Source organism: Zonotrichia leucophrys, chromosome 12 (genome assembly GCF_028769735.1).
Source record: "Zonotrichia leucophrys gambelii isolate GWCS_2022_RI chromosome 12, RI_Zleu_2.0, whole genome shotgun sequence".
Taxonomy (NCBI): domain Eukaryota; kingdom Metazoa; phylum Chordata; class Aves; order Passeriformes; family Passerellidae; genus Zonotrichia; species Zonotrichia leucophrys.
The window spans coordinates 9,216,894-9,237,097 of NC_088182.1; the positions used below are offsets into that span (position 1 = coordinate 9,216,894).

Consider the following 20,204-nt stretch of genomic DNA (forward strand, 5'->3'; position numbering starts at 1 on the left):
CCAACAAGCAGAAATCCTTCAGATGAAGGGCTCCTGTACTCCCAGTGCTCTAACATGATACTCATCTCTCCAGTGCAAAAGTCAGTGACTCATCTCCATCAGCTCCTGGTATCCAGGTGCCAGGGTTTCACTTCCCAGACAGAGGTTCATGCAGATTTGCAGATCTCCAGCATCTCATTCAGTCTGGGATCTCTGGTGTACCACCCTCCATTTGATATTCAAATTCCCATATTCAAATTGCATGTATTCACCTACAGAGTGCTTCACCAGGCAAACTGACAGCAGAGTTGTAACTATCCTGTCTAATAGGAAGCAGCCTGAAAGAATTCACTTTCAGGGAGACATTTCTTCAAGGGTCTGTAGCTGTCAACACCACAAAGCTCAGCCAGCACAGAGCAGCTCATCACACTCCATGGTGATTGACAGACAGAGATGAACATCACTCCTGCTCCAGGAGTCTGTCTTCACAGACACTTTGGCAACACTCACTGGCCCATTTCTACTTATAGATCACCATCAGAAACTCATGGATTTGTTTTGGTTTTTTTGGTTTGTTTCTTTTGTAGGTTAAATTAATTCCCTTCTACAGAAAATTTAAAGTATAAAAGCTAGTTTTTATATTTCAAGTGCCAAGAAGACTTGCAAAAGGTGTGCAGTGGCCTGACTTTGGTAGCATTGCAACCCACAATTCCCAATCACTCTCTCAAGAAAGTTGGGGTGACAAAGGAAAAAATGACAAGCAAATAGGCAACCTCTGGAGTAAATACATGTGCTTACAGCAGAACTCTACAGAACAGAGGTTGTGTTGAAGAGATGTCCTTTATCCTTCACGGGATTTATGCAGGATTTCCCTGCATAAAGAGAATGTTCCCTTTGCAAAGGGAACAAGCGAACACTCCCACATAGAGCCACTCACTCTTTCCAGCAGACCACGTGCCTGGAGAACTCGTCCAACTAATCACAGGTGGTGCAGTTGGTCAGGTGGGTTCGTCACGCAGCAGCATCCAGAGGCTGCCCAGCATGACAGGGGCCACACACACCGAGAGGATCAGGAACACGGAGGAGCCCAGCGGGCTGCAGCTGTCCATGGGCATCCCAGGGCTGACTCCCGGCACATTTTGCTTACCATCTGGGCTCTTGGGAACGTTGAGACACCTTCATTTCTCTTATTGAGGAGTGTGCCTCAAGCTGGAAAAAACAACAGAGCATGAAATGCAAAGACTATTTTTCCAATAAATTAAATCTGTTGCACTTGACTCCTGCTGTGGTTCCCTTCCTCTGAGAAGGCATGGTCTGGCCAGCTGCACAAAGTCCAGGCAGCCCTGGGAAAACAATGGGATCTTTTTCTTGCCAGAACCAGCCTTCCTGCTCACCCTTCTAACCATGGCATGGAGGACACCCCCAGTGTGTGTCTGCGGAGGAGAGGAGTCTGTTGGCATAGCAACTGCACACGCTAACTCTCTGCTAATGAACAGGGATAAAATGTTTTGTTCTCATTAGGAAAAATACAGACACATTCCTGATTGGTGAGTAATGTCTCTGCCTCTGGGAGATTAGCTCAGAGCTGTGCAGCCTGAAACAGCCTCAATTCAGCCCACTGCAGTGCTTCCCTTGAACAGCCACTCTCCAAGGACCCCGCATCTCTCAAGGGAAAGCCCACAGAGCTTTCTGCAGCACTTTGCCTTTGGGCCTGAGACAGCTCAAGGCGAGAATAATGAGAAGAGGCCAGACAGGAGCAAACCGGAACAGGCACAATGGGAACACACCCCTGTCCCTGCAGGGGAGCCAGCTCTCGCTGGTGCCTTCCCTGCACCTGGGTCCAAGCTACCTCGCAGCCAGTGAGAGTTTCTCTTTGTGCATCCACTGCAGGTCTGCCTTGCACAGGGCTCAGATCCGCCTGGGACCCCAGCTCCCACTCCAGCCACATTTCCCAGTGCTGGGTGAATAAATGGACAGAGCAAAGAGCTGCAGAACATTCACAGCAGAGCTCGGCAACCATTATTAGGTGCCTGGTTGCAGAAAAGACAACAAGGGCTCCAGCCTACTTGTCTTAGGATTTGGCCATTAACAATCAACAAGATCCACCACCAGTCTGGTATTTGCAGAATATTTGCACCCTGCTGTTCTACCACTAAGGTCTGTATCTGGGTGCTAACCCAAGCTACCCAAAGCCTCTGCCCACACGGGCAATACTGCCTCCCAAACCCTCTCCCCTTCAGATCCTACTGCCACAGGAGCTAGCATGGCAAGTGGGAGGATCACAGCACTTCACTCTTTGCAAAGAAGATCTGGGGCAGATGCAAGGCCAGACACCCAATGCACAAGCAAAAATCCAGCCTCCAACCACAGTTTTGCCAGGCCTTTGGCATAAGCACAAACAAAGCTGGTCTGTACAGCACAAACACAGCCCAGTAGAATCAAACTCTGAGCTCATCTCATCTCTCCTTTATGCTGCTCCACAGCTCATCTCTCCTTTATGCTGCTACTGGGTCCCATTTGCTCACATCAGTTCCTTGCCTTGAATTCAAAAGCTGTTGTGAACAGGGACTGCACACCTTACACCTCAGAGGGGACTTCAGAGTCTTTTTAGGGGCTGAACAGGTACACAAACTCCCTTCTCCCTCTGGTGGGAGATAGGTGCTGGCTGGGATTAGTACCTCACACAGACACACTCAGCTCCACAGCAAACTGGGATGTGGCAAAGCTCTCTTCCTCTCCCACACCCCTGCACTGCTGATGGAGAAAGAGTGGGATTTAGGCTCACAGGTAGCTCTGAGTGCTTGCTGTCTCCCTCACCCAGCCTCTCAGACTGTCACCTGCCGTTTTTCTGCTCCTCAGGACTTCAAACACCTCAACTCAGCAGCTCAAAGTGATGCAGGAGAAGGTAGAGTCAGCATAGAAAGTAAGAAAGGACTCTGTTCCTTTATGCCTTTGAGAAATATGCATGTGCAGTAGGGAACGAAGCGTTGCTGCTCTCCCTTAGCCACAACACCTGTGTGTTAACCCTGTACTGGGATCTGCCCACAGGACTGCTCAGGCTTGATTCCTACTTTATGTCCTTCCAGCTGATAATTCTGTTATTGCAGTCTCTATGCAGGCACTCTACTGCCTGCAAAGCCATCTCTCTTTGGTAAAGGAGAGAAATAGCCGCGGCTCTTGCCCAGCAGGGACAGAGCCCGGCCTTGGCTGGCAGCCGCTGCCCAGCCTGCCGTGAAGCGCAGATGCCTCCCAGACCAACACAAGGCCAGAGGGGCCGGGGTGCTGTTTTCCAGCCTCCAGGCATTTTACTTGTTCCAGGCGATCCCTCCCCCAGCCCTCAGAAAGGAAAAGCCGTGGGAATGGAGCTCAACACCCCGAAGTAGGCTCACCCCCGGGCAATGAGGAGCTTAACTCCCTGCGCGCCGGCGGGCAGCCCTCGCACCGGCTGGCAGGACCTCGGCCCACGGGGACATCCCGGCATAGCCCCGTCCTGCCCTCGGCACGGACACCGCAGCCACCAGTGCTGTGCCAGCAGGGAAGGGACAGCCCTGCCACTCGTCCATCACAGTCCCTCTCACTTTCCCAGGACGCTCGTCATTGCTGCATCTCTACTTTCCAGTGTTTCCATCCTCCACCAGCACACAGCCAGCAAGCCGCAAGAGCAAAGCCCTTTTTTCATCTTTCCACTTTCCCAGCAGGTCCCAGAGGCTGCCCACTTAACAAAAAAGTTATCTCTATCATGTCACCAAGGCATTTCTCCTCCCTTTTGCCCCACACGCTGCGGTACAAAGCTGCTCTCACGGGCGCGGAGCCTGCGGTCAGCCATCAGCCAGCATGTCAGGAGTTAAGTCCGCATTTCCATTCTCCTGACCTGCACCAACGCTGGCTGAATATCGAGCTATTCTTTGCAGCTTGATAAAGCATGAGAAAGCTAAAGGCCTCACACACTCCTCTTTTCACAGCTTGGCCTGCTGCCCACAAGCTGTCACTCCCTGGCACCCAGGGCAAAGAGAGAGGGGAGGCCAAACTGCAGCCAGCTGCAATGAATCACCCGCTCCCCGTCCCTCCTCCCCAGGGAGCCCGGGTCCCTCCTTCCGGCAAGGGATAATGTCTGCCTGGCCTCGCCGCCTTCTTTCACAGAAAAAGCCATCCTGGGCCGGGGGGGCTCCTATTGCAAAAAGCTGCTGCCACAAAAAAGCGCAGAGCAGCTCCCAGCAAGACTGAAGAACGAGGATTTCTGCTCAGCAGCTGGATGGGAACGCACGGCTGCAAGTGTTCAGCACAAACACCACTTAAAAAAATGTGAAGTTGGTCATTTGTCTAAATTGCAGGAAATTCTGGAGGAAGGCTCAGGCACAGAATCTGATTTGAAGGAGACTCTTTATGCCCCACTCATGCAATATTTATTTCGGGGACTGATTTCCATTCAGTCTCTTCCTGGCTGCCCTTTTCCTTCCCGCTATCCCCAGAGTGATAGATGAACGATTTCTCACACCAGCCCAATTACCAGATTCAGCCAAGCTCTCTCAACCACCACCATCCCCTCTAGTTTATTTTGATGGGTTCCATCACACAAACTGTTTCCGCACATTACAGTTTGTTCTTCATTTTTAACACAAAACAGCAGAGGGAAATCTGATCTCAGGGTCACTGGCATCCCAGACAAAAAGTGTAGCCAAGAAGGCACAGAAAGACCAAGGTCATCACGTGCATTTCTTGCACTATAGACCCACATTTGGAGAGCAGTGCTTTCAAAATGTAAAGACATCCAAGCTTCTGCAAGGTCAAGATGTCAGCTGTTTGCTTTCTGAGAACGGGGATATTCTTCAGAAAAACACATGCAAACTCAACCTCTCTCCATCAGCCAAAGAATGAACTGAACAGTGGCATGTGGATCCACATGGCACATGGGTACCTCCATCCACTTGTTTCTGTCTCCTGCAAAGAATAACTTTGCTGCACAGTAGCCAGTCCCTGCTCCACAGCTGCGTCTCTCCCAGTACAGAGAAAGGAGCTGCAAATTGCAGTTTTACAGGGAAGAGGGCTTAACTCCAAGCCCTGCAAAGGCAAATTCTCATTACCTCCAGGGCAAGATGAGAGGTTACTCTCCCAAAAGCATGTGCTACCATGTCCAGCATCCCTCTTCTCCCACTAGCACTATCCCAGTGCCTCATATCCCCCAACAGGATATGTTACTCATATCCATACCCATACTCTCTGCCTTCCTTTCCTACTCAAGGCAGCCTTTTAGGCTCCAAATCCAGCATACCTGTCTGGTAGTGTGCTTCAAATTCAGCCAGTGTGAGGGCAGGATTAAATAAATTCCTCTTATCTCTTCCTGCACTTGCAGGGTGATGAGGGAAGGAAGAGCTGCACAGCTCCCACCTGGCAGACAATGTGTGTTCAAACAGTGAGAAACTCATCAACTTTGTTTGGCTCACAGAGGTGATCCACAAAGGGTTTCTTTTATTATTGTTGTTGTTTGGGCTTTCAGGGTGTTTGTTTTTACAAACTCTGAAACAGCACAAAACAAAACCATGAAAAGAAACTTTTTTTAAAGAGAAACGGAAGGACCTTAACTATTCCTAAAGCCACCTTCATCACAAACTAAAACAAGTCCTAAAAACACTCTTTCAGGGGCACAGGCTGTCAAGAATCACAAGTAATCACAGTCAATGCCACTTTATCACATTCTCTGACAGATGACACACCATGTATGGATTTCCCCTTATGACACATTTATAGCACTTTGTAAAGTTTCTCCTGCACATCTACATCAGTAAGTGTCTCCTCCACAACACCTGCAGCTACCAAAACAAGTACATTGAAAAGATTATTACACTGAGCACCCATAAGTTAGCAAGCTCTGGAACTCGGGTTATCCCTTGTGCAAATGAAACACAAAACAATCCCTAACCATGCTCCCACACACTGCTCTGCTGTGGGAATGCCAGCTCGTGAGCATTGCCCCCCTGCTCTGACAGAAGGATCTCTAAATGCAAAGCTTAATAGAAACAGTTAATATCCTGAGTGTGGCTCTGAGCCATCTGAGCTCTGTGTGTAATATAATCAGGTTCATAATGCCCAGAATAGCACTCTGGAGCCCTAGCACAGACTAAGACCTCACTGTATTAAGTGTTGTGTGGATAGTTGCAGTGGTGCCGTTTTCTCTTCTGTAAAATTACTGAGCACCACATACAGGAACCAACCATAACCCATATTTTACAGAAGCTGGGACACAGGAGAGCAATGTGCACTTTTCAAATGTCTTTTTTTGGCAGCTAAATCAAGTTAGTATTTTCACAGACACACTGAGGGAGGGAGGGAAGGGAACACTGAGGTTACTCTCTCTCTCCAGAGCAGACAGGCAAAAGCCTAGTTCAGCCAAAGCTCACTGAGGCTCTTTATGTTCCTGCTCAGTGACAGAGGTCACTTGTGGAAGCCTGAACCAGATCTGGTACAGGGCTGCCTGCTAAGCATGCTGGCAAAAGGATCTGAGCTATACCCTTCTCTGCAGTTGTTTGTGTTTCTTCAGGAGCACCAAAGACCTGGAGTCTGTCCCAACACTGCTTGCACTGCCTTTGCTAAAAACACGCCTTTTAGCTCCAAAGTAAAATTTGTCTTGAATTCTTTGTGCTCTGAAGAAAGAAATCCCATACACAGGATCCACAAAGAAAGCAACTGCATGTGTTTGCCAAATCATTTCACTTATGCAAATTCTAATTTTCAGCACAGATTCCAGGATACTTTCCTACCATAAACACAGGTTAGATCCATGTTTGAGCTGATTACCCTTTGATGCTCTTTGGGTTCATATTGCACAGCAGGTGCTGCTCATACTTCCAAAGCATCCAGAAGTCACAGCTCTTCAATTCATTGATTTTTATGAAGCACCAGGTCATGCTTTCTGGCCTTCAGCTGATCACAGTTCATGAGCCTTCTGCACATTCTGGGCTTAGGAACTGTATGTGTTTGAAGTGAATAGAGACTAGATGCCTTTTGGCAAGATGCCTGTGGCATAGGCCTCAAGAGAGAAATCCACCATTTCCCAGGCTGATATAAATGGACAGGCATCTCCTTGCTGCAACTTTTATTCCCTCTTTGTGAACTGGCTATGAAGAAGGACGTCCTCATCTAAAATATCTGTGGTTTTAGCGCTGCTTTTCCTTTTTTTCTGCTGTGTTTTTGTCCCCAGAGAAGAGGAGCCCCATCAGCCCATGCAGTGTCTGATCAGAGCCCATCCTGCCCTGGCACCATGTTCTCCTGAGCTAAACAGAACAGGTGGGGAGGCAGGAAGATAAACTTCCACAAAGCTGTTTCTTGAACCAGATTTACAGGGATACAGTGAAATAGAGGAAGGGTCAGGGAAGATTGAACACATTTGTAGCTAACCAACAAGACAGCCAGCAGAGACCCTGACGTAAAACAGATTTGCTGGGAGAAACACCAAATCCAACAGTCACTTGCAGCCCAGCTGGGAGCTGCCACTGCCTCCACTCTGGCTGTACCACTGCAATGCCATCACAACCACAGCACCATCTTTCCCACTGAAATACCTGTTCCTTTGAGAGGAGGTCATAAAAACGACCTCATCTTCTGCATGCCATGAATGATGAAGATCTGAAAGCCTGGGTTGTGGCATCTAAAGTAACTACTGTGAAAATGCTACAGGAGATTTTTGCTAGAACAGGTGAGAAGAGCTTTCCAACTTCTTGAAAGAGATAATGTGTGCAGAGGTAACCCAGTGCAGAACTGCAGGCACAGCAAAAATGGAAGTCCTACTGCTATTGTGAACATTCCTGAGGCTGTTGGTATGGGCAAGAGGAGAGAGTTGATCGCTGCTTTACCTGTAGTCACTCAGGAGACAAGCCATCAAGATCTACAGAAATTATGATTATTTTCTGGAATAATAGATGCAGTTTCTGGGAGAAAGATTTTTCATAAGGATATTTTTGACTATTGGTTGAATAACTTCTTTGTTCCAGACTAAAAAAAAAACCCAGACCCTTCTTGCTATTGCTTTGCCATTCAAGACATTGTCATTGTCACCTTTCAGATGTGTAAGTATAAGAGACAGCAGCAGCTGAGCTGTAGTAATTAGGAGGGAGAGATGTGCAGACCTTGTCTCACATCTTCCTGTTAAGATGCAGTTTACACTTTGGCAGGTTTAACAGTCCCCAGTGAAAATAAGCCATCTGCATCTGCTCCAGCACACCATCCTCATTTCTGAACCCTTCAAGCAGTTCTGGAAAAAATCAGCACTGCCTCCCTGCTTTTTTCAGGCCTAAATGCAGTCACAAACCCATTAATTCTCTTACAGTAATGCAGGAACACTGGCTCTAGACCTGTTCACAAAGAATCTACTTGAAAAAACCCATTTCCCATTTTATTCAGGCACCTACTGAGTTCCAAGTTTCACTGCTTTCTGTACTTGCAGCAGGGAAGCCAAGAGGGACGCAAGCAACCTCATTCAATTCTATTCACAAGCACCCTTCCCTGGGAAAGCCAATAACTTTCAGAGGGTCTCTGCAGACTTTGCTCCACTGCTTTGCACACTGGAGAATGGCTGGTTGGTAATCCTCTTTTCACTCAGTGAGCACAGACCCAAAGGTTTTCATTCCTGTGAGCTCAGAAATTTCCATTTCCATTTGAGAGAGACATTTTCCTGGCAGTTCTCAAAAGATGCATTTGTAAAATAGGGAAACAACCTCAAGGAATGCTAAAGCAAAGGAATAAAGCTGTACGTGGACAGCCTTTCTACCTCAGCCAGGAAAGGAAATTCCTTCTCAGCACCAATGCCCCATAAACACAACCTACTCTGCAGCTACCAAATACTTGATCAAAAACAAAGTGACCAGCTGACCACCCTACCCTGTACAAACACCAAACATTTTCAGATCACCTAGGGCAACAGCCTCCAAAATCTCAAGTGAAAGACAGTCAAGAAATGTGGATTTGTGTGTGCACACAATACAAGCAAAGAAAAGGGGTGCACATCAGATGACTGCAACACATTAGAGAGGTGAAGGTGTTCTGCTGAACCCACTACAGGAGGACATGCTCACGTCAGTGGTTTTTAAACTTGTAGTGCATAGACTTTTGCTGTCTCCAAAGGTAGCTAAAAAGCCAAATCCATTGTTGTATCCGTACTGTAAAATGTTTAGAAGTTTCCAAATCCAAAGAGGTTGAAACTTGCTTCTTCCAAGTGCAAAAGATTTAGCTGGCCCAAAGCCAACTCCCAGAAAAAAGCCCTAGTCAGTGGCTCAGGAATGCCAGCTCTAAACACTGACCAAATGCATACAAACCCTCTGGTAGGGAAATTCACAGTATCATCTCCCACAAAAACTCACTTAAAGTTGCAGCTATCATTCATTGCCTTACTTCTGTGCCAGGGAAACGTAAGTGAGTCTCACTTTGATACCCTCCAAAGTAGTGAGCTGAGTGAGCTATTTCCTTGCCTTGCTTTGGGGGATTCCTGCTTGGTGTTTCTGTAGAGAGAAGCATGGAGGCTTCACACTGCAACAGGCAGGATCCCCTCCATCACTCCCAGCTCCTTAGCAAAGGCATTCCTGAGGTGCACTGTGCCCTAACAAATCAACAAAAGCGCTCCAGGTTTCCTGGCAGCTGGAATTCTGCAGTGAAGGCAAACACCTCTGCAGCTAAAGCAAACACAGCCAGGGAGCCCCTGCTGAGCACCACAGCTACTGTCAACGAGGGACAGGGAGAAGGTGATATCCTAAGGCATCTGACTGACAAAGGGCAACCCAGCATGGACAGGAGATGGTGACAAGCCCAGCCCTGACACAGGCATTCCTCTGTGCTGGCATGTCCTCGCCAAAATGGTTATTTTATCAGAATAAACCCACAAAGCTTCGTTTTCAGAGCAATGACCATCTTGCCCTGATACAGATGGTACTTTTGCCTTTAAGAGCATTTATTTTAATGTTTAGAAGACCCATGTAAAAGATCCTGCAAAAATACAGAACAAAAATAGCCTAGTCTTAAACAGCTTATAACTTAACTCTAAAATAAATGGAGACAAAGGGAACAGCAGTGATCAGTGTGAGCAGCACTCAGCTCAGCAGAACAAGACGACTCCTGTTTCCAGGGGTAAAGGAAGGCATTTGGGTTTTTTTTCTTTTTAAACTATATAACACAAAAAACCCGATGAAAGATTTGAGAGAAGAATTATTAGGTGGGTTGGAATACATTTATGGGCCAACCACCTCTCAAAGAGAAACCAAACCAGCATTTTTTAAAAGCAGCACAAGGAAACAACAGAGGGTAATGTTACCAGACAAACAGCAGCCAGAGCCCAGTTTCCAGCACTAATATTTGCTAGATTGCATACAAAAAACTAGATGGGCTGCCTCAGTACCTTGTTTTCAGTTGCACTTGGTAAGGGAAAAGAGAAACCAAGCAGGGCTGAAATAGTGACAGCAAAAGCACAAGAGCTGCCTGCCTCAAATGCTCTTACAACAGGCACAAGCCCATCAATACCATAAAATATCTCTCATTCAATAAAACAAAGGCATCTGCCTCAGATGCACCCTGGGAGCTGGAATAAATACCCAGATTTTACCATCTCCCCCTCCTGATGGTTTTGCTCTCCCACAGGGAATTTCCTGGTAACACTCTCAGTGCATGGATGGGAGGTAGCAGAGGGTAAGTGTGAACAAATTTACTCATGTCAGACCCGATCTGGACTGCAAATCCAAGTCTTCAGCTTCCATGGCATCATCTGGAGCCCTCACTGAGACCACTGTAAGGCACACTTTCCTTCCCACTCCCTTGAAGAAGCACCAGATACCAGTCCATAGGCAAATACAGCCTTTGGGGTAAATCCTGGTCTACCTACACGAGGTTAATTGAAACACAGAGATGCCAGGCAGCTGACAGTGCACAGCAATGGTGCAAAGGCAGCAGCCCCATCAGCAGGTGAGTGCCAGGAGCTCCCACAGCACAAATCACCCACCCCCAGCCTGAGGGAGATCCAGCTGGCAGAGTTTGGCTCTGTTTGGGAAGACCCTGAGTGGCACTTAAAACCCTGAATCTCAGGAAAGAAAGAGCAGCTGAATGTGCAGGGTGAAGGACTCCTACATATGTATAGTGGAGAGACACACACAAAGGAGGGCGGGGGGTGGCTGGGAAGAGTGACAGCAAGACTTGTCTCTGAGCCTTGTGCTTATTTTGACCTTTCAGTTAAAGATTCTCCAAAAAGGCACTGCTCAGCCCCAAGCCTGATTAGATGTCTTGGGAAAAACAGAGCACAAAGCTTCACACATGAATGAGCACAGAGCCATAACACGATCTTGATATTCCCACCCATCCATATGGCCAAAAAAAGCCACGTTCTTCAATGCAAACATTGGCAGCAGCAATATGAAACGAATGTGTTAATTAGCAGATTTTGCAATCCAGCACACAGCAGAGACTGCTGATGGTGGCTATTATATAGTCAATCAGAAGTGAAACAGAACAAGTACCACGTTACTTAAACCATTCACAACAAGGTTAATAATTTGCTAATTGCATATTTCTGGCCTGAGCAGACCAAGGTCTGTTTTTCAAGCTTCTTTTCTCAAAGGTATTTTGAAATGTATTTAGTAGGGCAAGCTCTCCATCACTTGCAACTCTTCTCTTTGTTAACTTTCAGTCTCAACTTGAATGTTTTGCTTAAATTCAAGAAAGGCCACTGCCTTGCTTTACACAACATCCAACTAAATGAGCACAATGATTTCCCAGCCTTGTAAAGTTCTTTCATTTTCAGCCTGTAAACAATCACAAGTTATTCTGAAACAATCAGAGGCTAAATTACAACATTCATCAGGTTTGCTTCTTGTATAGGATTTTCACATTGAATGCAAGAGAAGATTATGAAACTGAATTACTTAAATGCCACTGGAATTTAACATAATTCCTTAGAGTACATGAGTTTACACATTAAATGCTTAATAAAACTCTACTCTCCTAGAAAGTTTAATCAATAAAATAAATACTGCAAGACAGGCGAGATACACTATTTCACCATTACACTGATATTTCTAAGAAATATAAAAACATAAAGAAGATTTCATTTTCATGAGATATTTGAAGTACAAACCTGAAGTTGACACTCCTGTCATAAACGATATTTTTTACATGCAGGATGTACCACTTATGGTGCATAAAACATCTAGACATAAACAAAGTTTGGAAGGAAAAGAACAAACAGGGATGAAGAACATGACTGAATTGGTCTTGGGGTTTTTTCTAAAGCACAGAAAAACAGAAATCAATTGCACCAGGACTAGTCAGAGTCACATAATTTAAGGTACAGCCGCTCTGATTTCCTGCCTAACACACAGGCACTGTTCCATTTTATCCACTCACACCTCCATAAAGCCCATTAAGTGGTTCTGTGAAATGTAGTGGTTTATGGCATCCAGACTAAAGGCCTTTGGAGGTCAAAACCTAAGTTCACTACTCTGCTAGCAGTTTGCTACAATGGCTCCATCATTCTTTCTGGCAGCGAGGCCAGACTAATTTCTTATTTGTTTGCCTTCTGCCTTGAGCCATTAATTCCTTCCCTGCTGGATTAAAGAGGAGCTCCTCAGAGTCAATTATGCACATGTTTTAACCAACTCACCTCTCAATAGCTTTTCTGGCAATCAACAGATTGGTCCTGTCAGTGTCTCAGTACAAGGCATCTTTTCTTGAGTCCTTGAACAGCTTTTTACTTTTTTGTTTGTTTGTTTGTTTTTTAAATATCAATTTGATTGTCCTCCCCCATCTCTTTCCCCTTCTTCAGGGTCACTGCTTTGGTGAGGCACAACCAGTGAAAAATCAGCATCTCTGGCACACAGAAGTCCAAACTTGCCTGTATCAGATGGATGCAATTTCACTGGACTCATTTTACTGCATAACGGAGGAGCTACAGAAATCAGGCTGCAAAGATGGTATCAATTCACTAACAGTCAATTATCTGACTGTACTGAGGGTAAGGAGCTCCTATCTTTCTTAACCACCGTTTAATAATTTCTCTGAAACCTCTAAGGTAAACTTCACTACCTCCCCCTTCTGCCAAAGACTTACATACTATTCAGAATATTCAAGCAAGAAAATCCCAACATTCCTGTCATTTCTAGCCATGGTTTTGAATTTGTCCTCAGCATGGCCTGCTTCTCTGCTGAATCAACATTAGCAGTGGCTTTAGACTTATTTTCAAAATACTGATGAACTACTGAACAGCAGAGTACACTACTGATGCTGGCTGAAGTCACCTGCTAGGAATACCACTTTCTGAAATGCACCCAGTAACCTATGATTTCAAAAGCATCAGCCTTTTATTTTAATTAAATAATTATGAGGTATGCTGTTGGTGTTGGCACGGATCAATTATTCATACCATTCTATGACTCCAAGTCAAACATCCAAGAAACACATGAACAGTCACCTGCTGCCATGTTCCTTTCCAGCAGCATTTTCTTGCTATTAACACAATCCATCCCTTCAGAGGGATATACAACTCTGAAGTATACACCAAAATTATAACTCAAACCTCCCCAAAGACTTGACCTATTCAAGATGACTGCATGAAAAGCATTAATCCCTTGTAGGTGTTAACCAGGCACTCCATATCACAAGGACTGGTACCTTCCTCTACTTCTGTTCTAGCAGCAGGCCCATTGAACTTCCACCTCTAACCAGATTTCCAGTGTGTGGCACTTCTTATTTTGTGTTACTTCTCATTTTGGTGTTGTACAATAAATCCACACCCAAGTCTGCAAACAGCACAAGGCAGAGCGCTTATGCTCTGTGTGTAGACAGGTACAGCTCTGAGTGTGGGTCAGTGTGACAGCTGGAAGGGCTCTGCCTGTCACACCACTAGGAAGAAAATAATTGCAAAGCAATAGTAGAATGAAACATGTGCCTTTTACCAGTCCTTACCTTGGCATTTTCAAAGCAAGAAATTTATTTCCCATTGTGAACCCCCTGGCCCAGCTACCTGGGAACACCAATACCCGGCTGTCTGTCAGGGACAAGATCACCAAGACAGCTCCAAGTAGCAGGAACAAGCAGCCTATGGAAAACTGGTTTCAGGGATGGCTACCCATCAGTTTAAACAGCAGAAAGTCTGCTCATATTTATGCATGACTGCTCAAGTGAACTGCATGACTGCCTTTGTTGATCTGCTCACAGCGATCCATTCTTTCAGTAGGAACACCAGGAGGAAGCCACGCTGGGACTGGGCAAGGGAAAAAAAACCACCCCATGGACATACTGAATGGGACAGAAATTCCCCTACAATTTCTGTGAGCTTATGTCCAGCAATGCCCTGCATTGACTTTTCCGGCAGCTTTTTGGGACACCTCCACATATCAAAGCCCAAGCCACACCACAGTAGTCATTTTCACTAAACCTACTTTAGAAATTGATTAAACAATTGATTTTTTCATAGCTTAGATAGATACAAAGTGACCTTTCCATCCCACAAAAACCCAAAGGGAATTAACACATGTAAACAGAGTCTTCATTTAAAAGGGACTGTTTTGCTCCCTTAGAGGGAAAGCCCTGCAATACTTTATTTTTTATTGCAGCTCTCAAAAGATCAATTCCCCTTCCTCCACTTGAGCTTTTCACCTTTCTGTCCAAAACAGGCCAAAGGCACAAGACTTCTCAGAAAAGCAGCCTGAAGATAAACACAAATCTTCGTATAGGTCACCAAGACATCAGTACTATTTTGTCAGCTAACAGTTCTATTTCAGTCTGTGAAGCAGCAACACAGAGGACAGTTCCCAGTAGAGATAAGAGTTTCACAAGCACAAAAAGTTGGGGTTTTTTTTCTCTTCACAGAAAAGAGGTTTTTGAGATGTATTTTCATTACTGAGTGGAATAACAAGGATGGTCCATGTGTTTATACTGTTTGAGACCATTTCCCTTGAGAAACACTGCATACATAAAATTTCTACCTGCTTAAAATAAACACATTGTGTTTTGGGCAAAGTTCCTTCATTAGGACCTTGTGCCTTCTGGTACTTTCTACATGGTGCACTTGGGGATGCAGATTACAAACCTAGAGCTGAACAGCCAGGTGTCATTTGTGTTTTGATGATCAAACAGGCTGTGGCAGCCTGCAGAACACACAGTGTCTGCAGTTGTCACTGGAGCACCCGTTAGGATCTCACTGTGCTGGCAGCACTGGGAGGAAGGGAAACAGATGCACAGCCCAGTGGCTTTCCAACATTCAGGAAAAGGATGAAACCACAGAACTGGGAGTGCAGGTCATTCTGTAACAGCTTTGCTCAGTGCAGAGCAGCATCCCAGCAGCATCCTGGGACTTGCATGTGGATGCTAAACACCTGCACCAGGCACAGACACAAACCTTTGATCAGCAACAGAATGCCAAAATGCAAAAGTACTTAAACAGAAATGTTCTTGGGACTGCGTGAGCAGCACCAGCACAAAAATTCCTCCCATCCCTATCACCCACTGGAGGGTAAACACTATTCAATGTTATTTGTCTGTAGCTAATGAGTTTGGCATTCATAGGTCCATGGCAAGAGCTCTGCTACAGCAGGTCTGTGATGGTGGGATGCTGTAGGTCTATTAGGATAGCTAGATCCAAAATAACACTGTTATGTGATATGTCCATCAGCTTGCCACATCTTTCCACTCTTCACAATCCTTATTCACAGAGTTCAAGACAGACAGCTCTCCACAGTGGTGGAGCCTAGCTAAGCATTGTGAGGAGTGGCCATTATCAGTATAGGTCATTAAGGAAAGCCTCATGATGCCACCACCCTGTACAGACAGGCATCAGACCCACAATGAAACAGAACAATTCCCTGCAAGACCATCGATAGCAGGGAGCCGTCTGTGTTCTATGCCCAGAAAACACATTTCAAAAGCTCAAGTATGTACAACAGAACTGCTACTACAACATACAGGAATAACTAAAAAACATAATTAGCAAGAAAACATGGTTGTCAGAAGCCTTTATATTTGTGGCACTCTGCTGAGCTTGTTACTGAGGCTACTGACACAGGCTTTCACCTCCCCTGCAGACCAGTTCAGAGGAGAAGGAAGGGGCCATGGTGACTTGGGCACTGTGAGGACAGAGGCTTGACTGTCCCAAGCCCAGAGAAAGCAAAACAGGCTAAATGGCTCTTTCATCTGGTCCTGTGCAGCTGCTTATATGGCCACAATGCCAGCAGCACAGTCCCTGCTGCCCATCTGTGCTGCTGTGGGAGGTCATCCTGCAGGTACCTGCCCTCTGGGCAGCACAGAGAGCAAGAGCAGCATTTGTATGGCAGCTGCTCTACCCCACCACTCCTTTTCCTTTAGCTGTGCATCATCCCAGCAGTGCTGGGCACAAAGCACAAGCAGACACTCCAGCTCTGGGGCTGCAGCTGCCTGTGACTGAGGCCAAGGAGCTCAGCACATCGAGGATGGCAGAGCCTCAGGGGCTGCTCTGCCTTCCTGCCAATTCCAACCCTGCCGGTGCTGCCAAGAGAACAAGCTGGTAGCAATCACCCAGGGCCATTCTGAAATTGCACATGCACCTCTGCTGCCTGTCACACATCTGGAGAACAGTTTCTGGTTACAAATCCCCATAAGAGAGGAAAAAAATTTAGATCAAAGGAGGAAATAAACAGTACGAGTCAGTGTTACCCGTTAGAGCCTCAGAAGGCACAGCCACACAAGGGAACCACACCTCTCCATCACAGCCATGAGAAAGCTGCACTGCCACGCAGGACAAACAGCAAAAAGCCCTTGCAATCTTTGTCTTAAATCTCTCTCAAGTATCAGGTTGACGTAAAATGCAATTCAAAATACGTTTCAGCTAAGGATCAGAACATAAATTCACAAAGGCTGTAGTCTCCCCAGGTACTTCAGCCTCTCTGCAGCCTCATTTCATCAATTTCTATCAAAATGCTGAAATGATCTGGCAAATAAACCAAGCCCCTGGTTAGTATTTCTCCATTTCCCACAGTGGGACACAGAGATCTCATGCAATTAATTCAATTGCAGATCAGCTTTACCATTCTCTGGGGTAGAATCATTCAGCAGTAGAATGCAATCTGTATGCAAAAAGTCAAGCAGGAAGCGAATAAAGATCAAAATATTGATGTCAGCACAATTCAAAGGTCCAGGAACTGCTTCTGCACTTGAGATCTCCAGCACACAACTCTTGGCTACACTAGAAGTAGGAGACAGTAGAAGGCAGGTGAGAAGAGTTTATGACTGGTGTGTGGAAGACAGCAAACAGATGATCAAAATTCTCATCACATGCGTTACCAAAATGCTCTCGCATATGATAATTTCATAATTCACTAACACAGTGGATCTTTCCAGCATTTTAAGAAGGTTCAATGCAAAAAAAGTCTTGAGATCAAGGCTGAAAGTACTAAAGAGAGAGTTGTTTCAGGACCATTAACTAACTCCAAGCTGTCCAAAACCCTACAACAGCTTCAGTGAGGACATTATTTCTCACAAAGTCTGGTCTGGCAGGGCCATCTCTGAAACCATGGTTCCTCTGCTTCATATATTTTTTGTCTGAAGGACTTCCAGCTGAGTAGAACACTCAGCAGGCAATGCCAGGAGCATTTTCTCAAACATTGGCTTGGCCAGCTGTCCACAGAGGTTGGCATTTCTTTATGGAAACTAGAGAACCCAAAAATTCTGCAGTGTCTCACACAGCAGGATGAGGCCATGGGCACTTGTAAGCACAGAGAGATTTCAAGAGCACACAACCTCCTGGAGTCAGGATCAGAGCGGGGGAGACAGGTGGCACTCCAGTTCTTAATGTAACTCCACACAAAGAGCAGGGAAGCCACTTAACCAAATTGGGAAATGGTGCCGTGCAGGAAAGCTAAAAAAGCAGAGATTGAAACAAAAATCATTTTGAAATTACATACATGGGCAGAAACCCTCAGCTGAAAACACTACTTCTATGTAGTAATTTTGAGAATTATTATAACAGGGTAAGATGTCAAACATACCCATTCTATTTATAGAATGACATGCAATTTAGTCAGAAAACAAGTTTCATCAACATAAATGCTTGAACACAATCAGCTTCCTCCACCTGCACGCTTCCAGGCACAGCCACCCTGCAGGGAAGGGTGGGACACAAGGCCTGCATTCTCCCTGGAGTAACTTCAGCAGCAGGATGAGCCCCATCACTGAGCCTCAATGCCACATTATGCTCAGATAAGCTGACACACACGTTTTTTTTCACTGAAACCCAGAAGCACTGCCTTTAATTTCAGAATTAAGGAAAAGTGCAAAGAGAGGGAGAATGGTGATGACTTGAAATTGTCTGCACCTGCAGATACAAAGCAGCAGCAAACCATTCAGTCAATACCTTACAGCTGTGGATCCCAAAGGCTCACCACAGATTCTGTGTGGGTATCTGGAGCAAGTGGTGACACAATTCCTGAACTCCAGCTCCCAGCACAGAACCAGCCTAGCTAAATCACCACCCCAAAGATCAATCCCCTTACAGCCTGCGACACAGGGACAAGAGACTTCCCACATGAGATAAATCAGGAATAGATACAAGTAGCAAGATAAAATTACAGCGTTCAGATACTTCAAGAAGGGAAATGAATTATCATTTTCTAAAAGGGAGTAGCCATGAAGTTGCAAGAATTTTGAGAGCAGCAGTGCTGGTGCAGAGCAGAGCCAGGGGAAACTCAACAGTTCCAGGCTGTTCCACAGTTGAACTGCAGAGCCAAAAGCAAAGCAAAATCTCACACGTTTACCAGGCACAGAAGAAGTGATCCTAACAGTACTTGCACTTTTTATACTGCAAGCACATCACAAAAGTTCCCATTCAATTAAAGTCTGGCATCTGGAAATTTCATTAGGATCTGTTTCATTAGAAGATTCATTTCACATTTTGATCAACATCTAAAATGAGATCATACTGACAAAAATTTGTTTTCTGCTTCCCTTTCCCCTCTTTCTTTCTTGAGATTGGGAGGCAGGACTTGAAAGTGAAGGTCTAAAATTAAATTCAGGATATTAGAAACTATTTAAAAATTGATTCAATAATAAAACAAAACTAAAGAACCAAACAAAAAAAGGTAAAAAATCCAAAACAAAACAAACCAACAACAAAAAAATTTACCTAAACTGAAACCATTTGTTTCTTCTTTTTTCTTTCCCTCACAAGCATTGGGAGGCAGCACTTACTTCTAGTTAATGAAAAGAATACCTAAATTGTTTCCTGGAACCTCAGAATAGCTCAGATGTCTTAGTTACTACTTGGCTGAAAAAAAATTATTAGCAGTGAAAACAAGCCCTCAGCATTTATTACTTCAGCAGTTGGGGAGAGGAGGCAGAGCTCATACCAAAGCACTGTGGTTCTCCCATTAGTCAGGGCTGCATGTTGGTACAGGTTGGAACATCCTCCTTCGTGTTTTTGCACCTTTGCAGCTCTGCAAGTCTGAGCTCCAGCAACTCCAACCCTGGCCAGTTTATTAAGCAGGGGAGCATCTCAGTTATCACTGTGGCAAACCACAGCACGCAGGCTGATTCTTCACAGTGCCAGAGAAAAATGCAGGTAGCAAAACCCCCTCCATGCTGATTTTAGAGAGCCTCCCAGGTTCAGTGTGCCACCAGGAAAGGTCCTTTGGCTTTCACCACTGTGCTGGAGTAAACACAGTGCAACACATGAGTTTGCTGTTTCCCAATTAAATTAAGCATCTACTCTGCCTCCCAGAACAGCGGTATCATCACAGTCACGAGACTGTGCACGTGCTCCCACTGCCTCAATCGCTTGTTTCTGAAAAACACATGCAAGAATATATAGGGATTGTCTTCCAGCACTGAGACAACACCAGACAAAGCTCAAAGAATGATCAATATGAATCTTCTCTAAAGACATCATCACAACCATCAGGTCATCAAAGACGCCTCCAGTAACAGGACAGGGAAAATGATACCAGCACAATGAAAGAGCAGCTGGCACATTCCCATAAAGGCAAAAGCAGCCCTCCTGTGGTTTTCATGAACAGCAGAAGATGAATCCTTTCAGATACAGTAATCCTGCAATCAGATACTCACAAGAACCACAAATAAATGCAAATCAAATCCAGGGCTTTAACAGATTATAGGGAATGCAAAGGAGAGTCAGTAGAACACACCAGATCCCAGCACACAGAGCACAAAGACATTTCTCTGAAGATCCAGGTGAGCAAAAAGGGCGCCAGTCCAAGCCCTGCTTCCTGAAACCA

At 45.5% G+C, this 20,204-nt stretch overlaps 1 protein-coding gene across 6 annotated transcripts in view; it reads right to left on the reverse strand.

The window, feature by feature from the left end:
- Window positions 1-20,204, reverse strand: part of PLXNB1 (plexin B1) — a 77,199-nt gene that overhangs the window by 54,390 nt on the left and 2,605 nt on the right. For 3 of the 6 annotated variants that reach the window (XM_064724531.1, XM_064724533.1, XM_064724536.1), the window contains exon 2: window positions 917-1,188. The gene's annotated coding sequence lies outside the window, so the exon portion shown is untranslated. Of the gene's footprint in view, window positions 1-916; window positions 1,189-19,319; window positions 19,341-20,204 lie in introns of those variants that run through there. The other 3 variants (XM_064724532.1, XM_064724534.1, XM_064724535.1) reach the window with 3 other exon arrangements.